Source organism: Macaca thibetana, chromosome 9, assembly GCF_024542745.1.
Source record: "Macaca thibetana thibetana isolate TM-01 chromosome 9, ASM2454274v1, whole genome shotgun sequence".
NCBI classification, from domain to species: domain Eukaryota; kingdom Metazoa; phylum Chordata; class Mammalia; order Primates; family Cercopithecidae; genus Macaca; species Macaca thibetana.
In genome coordinates, this window is record NC_065586.1 from 3,684,493 (window position 1) to 3,695,485 (window position 10,993).

Below are 10,993 nucleotides of genomic sequence, written 5' to 3' on the forward strand. Positions count from 1 at the left end.
ACTGCGCATGCCCGAAGCCCAAATACACAGATTCTGGAACTTTCCGAAGACACAGAGGATGGCCCTGTTTTTCCCCTGAAGGCACCTCATCCGCGCTACACGTGTCTTTATCACTACCAGGACCCTCCAGTGTGTCCTAACACCTCAGGTTTGATGGTTGACTCTGTTTCACTCTGAACACCACAGAGGATGGCCGTGCCAAAGATGGAGGGAAATGAGAATGTCTGCCAGATAGGAACACAATTTTCCTCTCAAGCTTGGTTCTTAGGAGTGACCCTCACTTTATGACATAAACTCAAATTTCTTTTACACTAAAATCAGGGGTCGTAATAAAAAGGTATTCTATGTGACCGGGAAGCATGGTCAACCGTAAAAACAGAACTTCAAAACAAGAGGCAGAGCCAGTCCGGGAGCAGTTCCATACAAACAACATGTACGGCAAGGGCTGAGAAAAATACGGCCTTTTCCTGGGTATTGTTTTGTGGGACTGGATCACGGTTTCAAAATTCGTGTGCCTCATTAGAAGCACAATGTTCTGCACTTACACCCTAGTAAATATTTTTACAAGATAATATTTCGTGATAAAGGTGTTTTGCTCACAAAACCTCTCCCTGTCAACAACTGGAGGTTGACCTCTTACTTGCCCAAAGCTGTACAAACACTGGTGGGGGATATTTGCATCTGTCGCTTCTAAAACACCTTCCTTTTTAAATCTAGTATGAAAGACAGTTTCCTCAAAAAAAAAACCAAACCGAAAGCTGTTTCTTCTTTTTTTTTTTTTTTCTTGAAATGTTCCTAAGACTGGGGGAAATCTGAGTCTTTTCCTGAAAGCAGAAGTGACTGGCTGGCATGAATTAATAGGATGTCACTGGTGCTGACTCCCCCACCTGCACATTCCTGCCCACAGTCGCGAATCTTGAAGATGAGATCCGTGAGTGCAAAGAATTATGCCAGGCAGTCCTAGAGAATGGAAGCGTTTAACCTTTTCCTCGCCATCGTGTCTGCTTTCATCTCTGCAGAGCCCTCTGTGGAAGGGGTGATCCGACACACAAGCGTTTCTGGGTGGTGCTGAACGCTGCTTACAATGCCCTGCTGCTGTCAGGCAGAAAGTTCTCCAAACCACATGAATTTGGGAGTCTGGACACTTCAGGCATCATCAGGGTTATGGTTTTGTCATAATCCTGCTGAAAGTCCTTTAGCATCTCCAGGCCTCCATTTATTTTCTATAAAATAAGGAGTTGGGAATGACACTGTGTTGATATTCTCCAGTTTTATGAAACATCATATTCAACAATCGCCAGCAGGCGTTTTACAGAAGACCTTGCTTTCCTAGACCCTGCTCCAGTAGAGCATTCAGGCTAGTGCTAAGATTTAATATGCTGCCTCCCTCTGACCTCCACATTATGAAAAAAATATATATAAAGGAAAGAGCACAAGGTAGAGCAAGTAGGTTTCTGGCTTGGTGGAGTAGCTCTGAGCTCTGCCCTGTCCTTGGCTGTGTGTGTCGGGCGAAGCATCTGTGAAAGTCCCCAGTGGGGTGTGCAGAGCACAGGGGCTGCTCCTGAACGCAGGCACGTGATCCAAGGACACTGTGCATTGCCAGTGTGATCCCATGAGTAGTTTCAGAGCTTTGATAAGGCCTAGGTTGGGCTCGGTGGCTCACACCTGTCATCCCAGAACTTTGGGAGGCCAAGGTGGGTGGATCACCTGAGGTCAGGAGTTCAAGACCAGCCTGACCAATATGGTGAAACCCTGTCTCTACTAAAAATACAAAAATTAGTTGGGTGTGGTGGTGAGTACCTGTAATCCCAGCTACTTAGGAGGCTGAGGCAGGAGAATCAGTTGAACCTGGGAGGTGGAGGTTGCAGTGAGCCAAGATCATGCAACTACCCTCCAGCCTGGGAGACAGAGCGAGACTCCACCTCAATTAAAAAAAAAAAAGAGAAAAACAGGAACATCAGATGTGGACTGCATTGATGGCCTGCCTCTTTCTACACCGCAGGAATGTGGGCTGTAAAGGCGGGATGTAAATTCAAGTCCACATGCTATGGAGAAATCAGAGGTTTCGAAAGTGTCTCCATGACTATTTTTAAAGTCACAGCTAATAATTCACCGTCTGACGCTCTGGGGCTTGCCTGGATCTAAAAATAGTTGTTCCCGAGCTGGTCGGGGAACTGGCTGAGAAGGAGGGGAAGCTGCGTGGAATACATTCTGAACCATCAGGAAACCCAAAGCAAAATCGAATCTGGCCACCTAAGATTTGATTGTTAAAAGATGGATTTGACAGCTGATCCCGCATTAATTACATTTGTGAAGACATTTGAAAGAGAGGAATGAAATGACAGTGGCCCTGACACAGTCCTTGGGGTTTAAGATGGAGTCTGACATTGTATCCATCTCCAGTCCTGCAGCAGCTTAGCGACATCAGAGACAATTGAAGCAAAGGGCCCACTTAGGGCTGACAGCTGACCCTGCAGGCCGGCTGGGGAGCCCCTGAGAGGACCCAGGTCCAGCCACCAGGGAAGGGAACCAGCATGGCCCCAGGGGCGCTTTAGGCTGAGGCTTCTCCCAGGATGTGGAGGCTCAGCACTTTGCACAAATTGAATTCATGCCAAAGGAAACTGAAAGCCCGCCTTTTTTCTCCCCCAGCGCACGTCTCAGATTATTTGGCCTTTGTCTGAAGACTGAAAACAGTTCTGTGTCCAAGTATGTTTTTAATAGCTGATATTTATTTCACAAAAAAACTGAAATTGCTTTGTGTGTCCAGGCTTGAATGTTTAAGGCATGCTTGATTAATACATGTGTGCTGAGTGCTTCCTGGGGCTCCTAGACACTGCCAAAGGTAGCTCAGTGGGGAAATTCAAGGCAATTTTCCTCTTAACCTTTGCTACTTCTGACCATTTTCCACTTAAGTTATTATGCTTCTCTATCCATCTATCTGCCTATGTCTAGCTATCCATCATCTATCAATCAATCACTCTATCTTGCAACAGAGGACTTAACTGTGATGTTTTCAAGCATATGGCTTCTCTCATATTCCTATTAACATATTGGAAATGCTCAGCTAAATAGAATAAAGTATTTAGCCTAAACATACGTGAATGTCTAATGCTTTGGGCAAGATATTGAAGGGATGGGGGAGAAATAATATTAATGCTTTCATAGACACAGCTGGACTTCTTTCCTCCTAAACATGAGTGAGAATGCTTTCTATGCTTCTAGTTGAGATTGTAGATAAATAGAGAAATCACGTTTGAACACAGGAAACGGCTTCTGATAAGGAAGACACATTCCTATCTCTCACACACACACACACACACACACGCCCACGCACATACGCACACACGGACCACCCACCCACCCATCGGAAGTGCATCAGCGGCCTCTGCCTCCCGCCAGAATTCCCGGCTGCAGGACACAGCCCAGCAGGAGAAGCTTTTCCCTCCATTCTTTCAAGGGTGAGTGGAGACATAGGCTGGTGATACGTGTTTTGCTCAGTTGAGTGAGGTCCGATTCCTGGAGTTGGGCTTCCTTTAACATCTGAGGTCAGTCACATGGCCCATGCTGCAGAGCCTTCAGAGAAGAAACACACTGGTTCCAAACATTTCAGTTTAGTTTCATTCAAATGCAGAAACATGGAAACACAGACTAGACTCGTATGATCAAGTTATACTCAAGCAGACAATACAATACCAAAGTGATTTCTTAAGAGTGTCCTAAAAGAGTCTCACATACACTCTAAGTTAGTTATCAAGTTCTTTATGAGATCTTTTCTAAGATTATGAACATCATATTTGACTTGTGTAAAGCATCACATTATTGACTAAAGAAAATATGCATAAATATATATATACACACACAAAGTTGTATAATATTTAAAATATTTCTGAGTGGTATGACTCGAAAAGATATTACAGTAACTGATTATCATTGTATGGGAAGATGCTTTATAAAACAAGATTCTTTAATATAGGATATTCTCAATGGCACTATTTCTTGACTTCTATTTATCATTAATAAATTTGGTGGAAATGTTAAAATAATTTTAGAGGTTATTTAATGGGAAATATGTATGTTTCTTTCCATTATAAGCAACTATATATCTTATAATAGGACGTTTTTCTCACCTCACCTAAAAATAACACAGAATGTCTTATTTCAGATAAATATTAGTTTTAAAAGGTTTTAGTTATATATCTTATATCCTGTTTAATTTGAGTTCTTTTTACACTTAGAATGAACACATCCCGATTCTAACAAAAACACAGTAAACACAGAGGAGCCACGTGGGCTACGTTCAGGTATGACACATTTGCGTCTTCTGTCCGCAGCGTTCTCAGGAACGTGTCACTATGGACACAGACATGGTTTTAATGGGAAAGAGGTAAAAATTTTCCCAGAAAATTGTATGTCATAAGGCACCATTCTGGAGACAAGCCCTTGAACTCAGGCTTTACATTATATAAAGACAATTTCTGGAGGTGAAGGAGAAATTACAGTAGAAGGAGGACAGGTGTTTGGAGAAGTTCCCGTTCTGCCCCAAGGGTGTTGGGGAGGCCAGGAGGAGCTCTGCTTCCTGCAGGGCTGAGTGTTGTCAGCGTAGCCCCTGGTGGCCTCAGAGTGACCCCGTAGAGAGTGGAAGGCGGCATGTACACTCTGCACAGTGGCAAGCATGTCATATCCCAAGTTTAAATACACCAGTGTGCACCTCTGTGTGATGATTCTGACATCATGAATGCAGCAGGTCTCATTTGATGGGGTCTATTTCATAAAAAACATTTTGAGGACTAGAGAAAACCATACTCTATCACAGTTTTTCGTTTTTTGTTTTTTGGTTTTTTTTTTTTTTTTTGAGACATAATCTGGCTCTGTCACACAGGCTGGAGTGCAGTGGCCAAATCTCAGCTCACCACAACCTCTGCCTCCCAGGTTCAAGTGATTCTCCTGCCTCAGCCCCCCAAGTGGCTGAGATTACAGGTGTGTGCCACCATGCCCAGCCAATATTTGTATTTTTAGTACAGACGGGTTTCACCATGTTGGCCAGGTTGGTCTTGAACTCCTGACCTTAAGTGATCTGCCCTCCTTGGCCTCCCAAAGTTTTGAGATTTGCAGGTGTGAGCCACTGCTCCTGGCCCTCACTGTTGATTTACTAGGAGGATTTTTCTTCTAAATACCCCAGAGAAGCCATGTGGGACACAACCCTGGGGTGGTGGGTAAATCAAGAGTCAAACTCTGAATGGTTCCCATCCCAAGGAGAAGAAGAAAATAAATCTAATCAGAGAGAAACGGAAGGCTTATTACAAGAAGTCATGCCAGATTATCAGCTCCTGTTTTGGGCCAGACCTTTGAGGGGCAGCGTCCTGAGCCATGAGGAGCAGGTGTCAGGCTAGGGACTGGTGGATACGTCAGGAATCCTTACACAGTCCCAAGGAAGAGGAAAGAAAACCCGCTGAGGACTGAAAAGGTTAGTCACGCCCAGTGGAGGTGAGGAGTGGGGTACAGGGGACTGATTTCCTGCTGTTCAGCAAGGAAGTCTTGGGGTGTTTGTCACTCACATATTTTATGTTTCTAACTAAGACACAGGACTTCAGGAATAAGATTGCCCTGAAACGTCTCCATCGGTGGCTCTCTCTCCTGGGGTTGACTTGACTTCCCACATCCCACCCAAGCAGGGGACACATGGCAATGTCTGGAGGTAAGTTTGCTTGTCACAAGTGGCAGATATGCCCCTGGCATCTAGTGGGTGAGGGCCAGGGGTGCTGTTGAACATGCCGTGTACAGGACAGTCTCCTACCACAAAGAACTGTTTCTGTCAGAATATCAACAGAGCTGAGGCTGGGAACACATACTCTAAACTCTCTGCAAGGTGCTATGGACTGAATGTTTGTGTTCCTTCAAAATTCATGTCGAAATTCTGACCTCTTAGGTTAGGTATAAGGAGACATCATCTTTGGGACGTGATGAGGTCATGAGGATGGTGTCCTTAAGGATGGGATTAGGGCCCTTAGAAAAAATGACCAGAGAGAGCTCCCTCCCCTCTTTCACCGATGAGGACCCAAGGAGAAGGCGCCCTCAACGAGACAGGAAACAGGCTCCCACCAGACACCGATTCTACCAGCATCGTAATCTTGGAGTTTCAGCCTCCAGAACTGTGAGAAATGAATGCTTGTTTAAGCCATGTGTATTGCTGTTATAGCAGCTCAAATGGCAAAGACACAAAGCAAAGAAATGACTCTGATATATTAAACTAAAATGTAAATTATATAACAATATTTTACATATATAGAAAATGTTCACCAAGGCGGGCAGATCACCTGAGGTCAGGAGATCAACACCAGCCTGGCCAACATGGTGAAACTCTACCTCTACTAAAAATACAAAAATTAACCAGGTGTGGTGGTGGTTGCCTGTAATCCCAGCTACTTGGGAGGCTGAGGCAAGATAATCGCTTGAACCAGGAGGTAGAGGTTGCAGTGAGCTGAGGTCGCTCACTGCAGCGATCTCAGCCCGGGTGACAGAATGCTACTCCATCTCAAAAGTAAATAAATAACAATAAAATAAAAGTTCAGATAAATACATAATAAAAGGATATGAATTTATAGAACTATAATTTTAGGCTTTTAAATATGTCCTTCTCATAATGGGAGCCCACCGCTCTGGGGTCAGTCCAGTCTCGTAAAACAGCATTGTCCTGGCTGTGTTGGAACTGTTTTTCTCTGGTCAGAGTGAAAAGAAAGGCAGTCCTGGGTTATAAAACTGAACTTCGTGACTCGCAGGGAAAGAGTGCAGCCGCGTATCAGTGGGCTGGGTTCTGCATAACCTCGGATGCCTCTCCTGGCCTCAGTTTGCTCATCGGTGACAGTGTGATAATAACAGTATCTGCTTCCGTTTCCAAGAGGATTAAATAATACAAAACACATATCTCGGTGTTTTGTGCATAATAAACCCTCAATGAGTATTTGCTATCATTTTTGCAATTTTTAGCTTTGTATCTGAATTATTACACGGAAATGAATCTAAATTCAGAACGATTCACGAAGAGAATATATTAACACAAGATCTTTTGAGCTAGTTTAAAACATGAAATATTATTTCCAATGAGAGTTATTTTTCTTGCCCTTCTCCTCACCCCCCAAACTGGAAAGTGAACAAAGAGGGTATGTGTTGATAGAACTCTGTCTCAAAGAGGTTTGGGAGATGGTAGAGTTTGATTGACCTGTCACCTTGTGGAAGAACCCACCTTACATACTAACAGCTTTTGAGTTCTTCAGGAAGGAATGGCCTGCGACCGGCTGAATCAGCACTGAGCTCCTATTTACTACGAAGTACAGTATCATTTATTTACCATGGAGTAACCTTCACACAGCATCGCCTCTTGAAAGCTTCCAAGGAGAGGAAACATACTTAAACGTGAAGTCTTATTTTCTCAACAGTTCTCTTGATCGAGTTTAAAATTTAAAAATTATCTCGCCAAGCTTTCTGCGCCGTGATTTATGCAAGGATGATACAAGAATGAAACGGATTGTCTTGGCAGGCTGAGTCACTAGCTACGATATCAGGGAGTATCTTCCTGCTGCAGAGGAAAGGGAACACGTCATGCTCTTTGAGTCACAAACCTTCTAATCATCACCTGTCTGAAAGGGGACCTGTTGTAACTGACTCAGCTGAGATTCACCGAGCAAGCACGCTGAGTGAGTACAGATACCTGGTTAGCAGATGAGGATGCTGGGGTGAGATTGGCTGCTGTCACTCTGAATTTTGACATGGAAGAGGGCCGATATCTGATGCAGGAAAAGTGGTCACCTATGCGTACCAACACAATGGGCTCATTTACATAATTACACACATTTATCGTCTATCATTTAGGCCTTGAAATGTATGAATTAATCCTCCCTGTGATGGGAGCACACTGCTCTGGGGAAAGTCAGCTCTCATAAAGCAACATCTCCTTGACTGTGTTGGAGCTGTTTCCACTTATTCATTCTCTGTTATCACATTCATTGTGCTGAAAACATTCAGGTCACTGTTTTCACTTTTCCTGGGATCCTAGACAATGTCCCCATCATAGCTGCTCCGGAACAAGCAGCTGTGTGGCAATGGTGACTCATGCAACAGAAGTGACCTGTCTCTGGTGAACTCTCCTGTCTGTCTCCTGCCTGAACTGAAAGTCACAAATCAAATGATAAACCTGGAGCCTCAGCCAGTATCACCCCCGATCTTCAAAGTGGTTCTGAAGGGCCTCAGATGTCTGGCTACTAAGAAGTCCTTCAAGTTTTGTTTACCTCGCTAATCCTGCCTGTCCTGCTCTTTAGATAGGCAAAGGAGAATTGCTCTAGGCTATGGCTCAGGGCCTTCATCTAAGGCTCTTGTCAACAGCTCTTTGCAGGGTCTGGAGCGCTGGGAAGAAGGAGTCCCGGGTTCCTAAACGACCACATTTCTTCCCATAGTCACAGTGTTCTGGATTCCCGAATTTTGTTTCCAACACAGCCAAGTTTTGGAAAGGGGGATGTGGGTGGCAAGAGTCTCTAGGTATTCCAAAGTAAATATCAAAGAAAAACTGTAACCAGGAGTTTTTATAAAGGGACAAGCTGTACAGGTTTTCCACTGATCGGGCTGAACTGAGGTCCTGTGGGAGCATCGAGCAGAAATTCCCACCAAAGAGTAAGAAACAAACCAAACAAAAATGATGCACACACGGAAAAAAGGAATAGCATCTGCTACAATTGCTGCCTGTGCCCGGGTCATTATTTCCGTGAGTGGGACCTGAAATGGACAGCTGTCCTCGGTCAGGCCTGCAGCTGTGTATCTTAGCTTTGCCTAGGGAAAGTTCTTTTCCATACAGAAGGTGAATGCATTCCTCCCCCTCCTCCTCCTCCTCCTCCTCCTCCTCCTCCTTTTCTTCTTCTTCTTCTTCTTCTTCTTCTTCTTCTTCTTCTTCTTCCTCTTCTCTTCTTCTTCCTCCTCCTCCTCTTCTTCTTCCTCTTCATCTTCTCCTGCTCTTCCTCCTTCTTCTTCCTCTTCTCCTCCTCCTTCTCTTCCTCCTCCTCCCCCTCCTTCTTCTTCTTCTCCTCCTCCTCCTTCTTCTTCTCCTCCTCCTCCTCCTTCTTCTTCCTCTTCTCATCCTCCCCTTCTCCTCCTCCTCCCCTTTCTTCTTCTTCTTCTTCTTCTTCTTTTTCTTCTTCTTCTTCTTCTTCTTCTTCTTCTTCTTCTTCTTCTTCTTCTTCTTCTTCTTCTTCTTCCTCTTCTTCTTCTTCTTCCTCTTCTTCTTCCATAAAGTTGAAGTCCCAGGTTGAGTAAATAAGGACTTTTTGTTCCTTTCAGAGGTTCCCCTAAAAAATGAAAACAGATTTCTCTAACATCTTGCGTGAACAAAAGAACACCTATTTACTAAAAAGCAAACACCACATCCAGCATGGTGCTATGCACCTCACTTCTAGGATGCAAACTCTCATAACAGTCCCAGGAGCAGCCGGGTCCCCTTCACAGGTGAGGGCCAGTGAGGTGCCTTTCTCAGGTCTCTTAGTCTAAGGAGAACAAAGCTGGTCTTGACTTCCTTAAGGCATAGCCATTTCCAACAGCAAAGCATATTGAAAAACTTTGGAGTCAAGTTGGCTTTTCACAACCCACACCCCAAGAGAATGGCAAAAGAGAAATCAGCTGCTGCATTGCTGTTCAGTTTTGCTGTTATTGAAGCTATCTGTTTTAATTATTTCAATCAATGGTGTTATTATGTGTACTCTCTGGAACTTTAAGCAAATGGAATAATGTAGAAAATTCAATAAATAAGTAAAGGGAGATGAAGAACAGAGAACATTGTGTTTTTCAGGCAAAAGAACAATAGCAGCAGTAGCATCAACAGACTCCTCTTCTCCGTGGCCTTGCTGGCTTGTGCTGCAGAGATACTGGCTCAGTTCTCTCGGCCTTGTCACCTAAGGTCAACACCAGTCTCTCTTATGTTATTTGGACTTCTCTAAGAAGCTAAAAGTCTCCCTGTGGCTGCTTAATTTCAGCCATCCCCACAGTGCTTCTGAGCAATATCATGGTCTGATAGATGTCACTTATGTGTGTGAACCACAGATCTGCACCTGGGCAAACTGGTCCTCATGGAACCATGTCTTGCCAAGACAACCCTACAAACAGGAAATTCACCTGTGTTCTTAAAGGTGATCTTACTTAGCGATGGGTCAAGATTCCCTGGCAGTCCTAGGAGCAAAGTCCTAGAGATTCCTGCATCGTCCGATCTTATTTGCCCTGAAAACAACAAATTGGATTATTAAGTGAAGGGAATACACCCAAATTATCTCTAAAAGTGTAGTTTGTCATCATTAGCAGAAAAAAGTGATTCAAAGAAACATTGTAAAAATCACCCTAAGGACATCTTCTCGGAATCTTCGAGAACAAGATGACTCACCTTTCCTGCCTTAACGGGCAACCTGTCTGGGCCTGGCTCAGAGCTCATCTTGCCCCAGAACAGCCTCGCCACTGCCTCCCTCTTCCTAGAAGTCATGCCATTGCCATGTGGTTTAAATCAGAGCTGATGCCTATGGGGGCCTACCGCATCCAGAACTTCTATTTAGAGCGTCTCATCTAATTTTTATTAGATAAGTGCAATAATCACCGGATGAAAAGAGGCACAGATGACCCTGTCCAGGAGCAAAGTGGTGGCAGGACTGGACCCATGCCAGGTCCCAGCCAGTCCATTCCTCCCCGCATGGCCCAGCTGCTGGGCTGTGGAAGCTGCAGGCAGGGTCCCTTGCAAGCCGGTGGCCTCAGCCCCATCTCCTTACTTCTCTGCAGCTTGTTTTCTCTATGTGCAAGCTGTGACTAATCTCACCTCCCTTCAGGGGATTTTCACAGGTTTCATAAGTGAAATAAGTGCCTATTTTGTTTCTTTCCCTGTGTGTACCTTGTATACCACAGATGGACACATGTGTCTAAAATACCTGTTTTGTCAGTGTTTTCCTCCAACTCAGGAACACCGAGAGCCCTCCCC

General features: G+C 44.5%; 1 long non-coding RNA gene across 1 annotated transcript; it reads right to left on the reverse strand.

Annotated features, from left to right (window-relative positions):
• Nucleotides 1-6,096: 6,096 nt before the first annotated feature.
• On the reverse strand, nt 6,097-10,702 carry LOC126963017 (uncharacterized). Its single transcript, XR_007728893.1, has 3 exons — nt 10,619-10,702; nt 10,150-10,251; nt 6,097-6,149 (listed from the first exon to the last, which is right to left on the reverse strand). It is a non-coding gene; the product is annotated as an uncharacterized LOC126963017 (long non-coding RNA).
• Between the last annotated feature and the right edge of the window lie 291 nt (nt 10,703-10,993).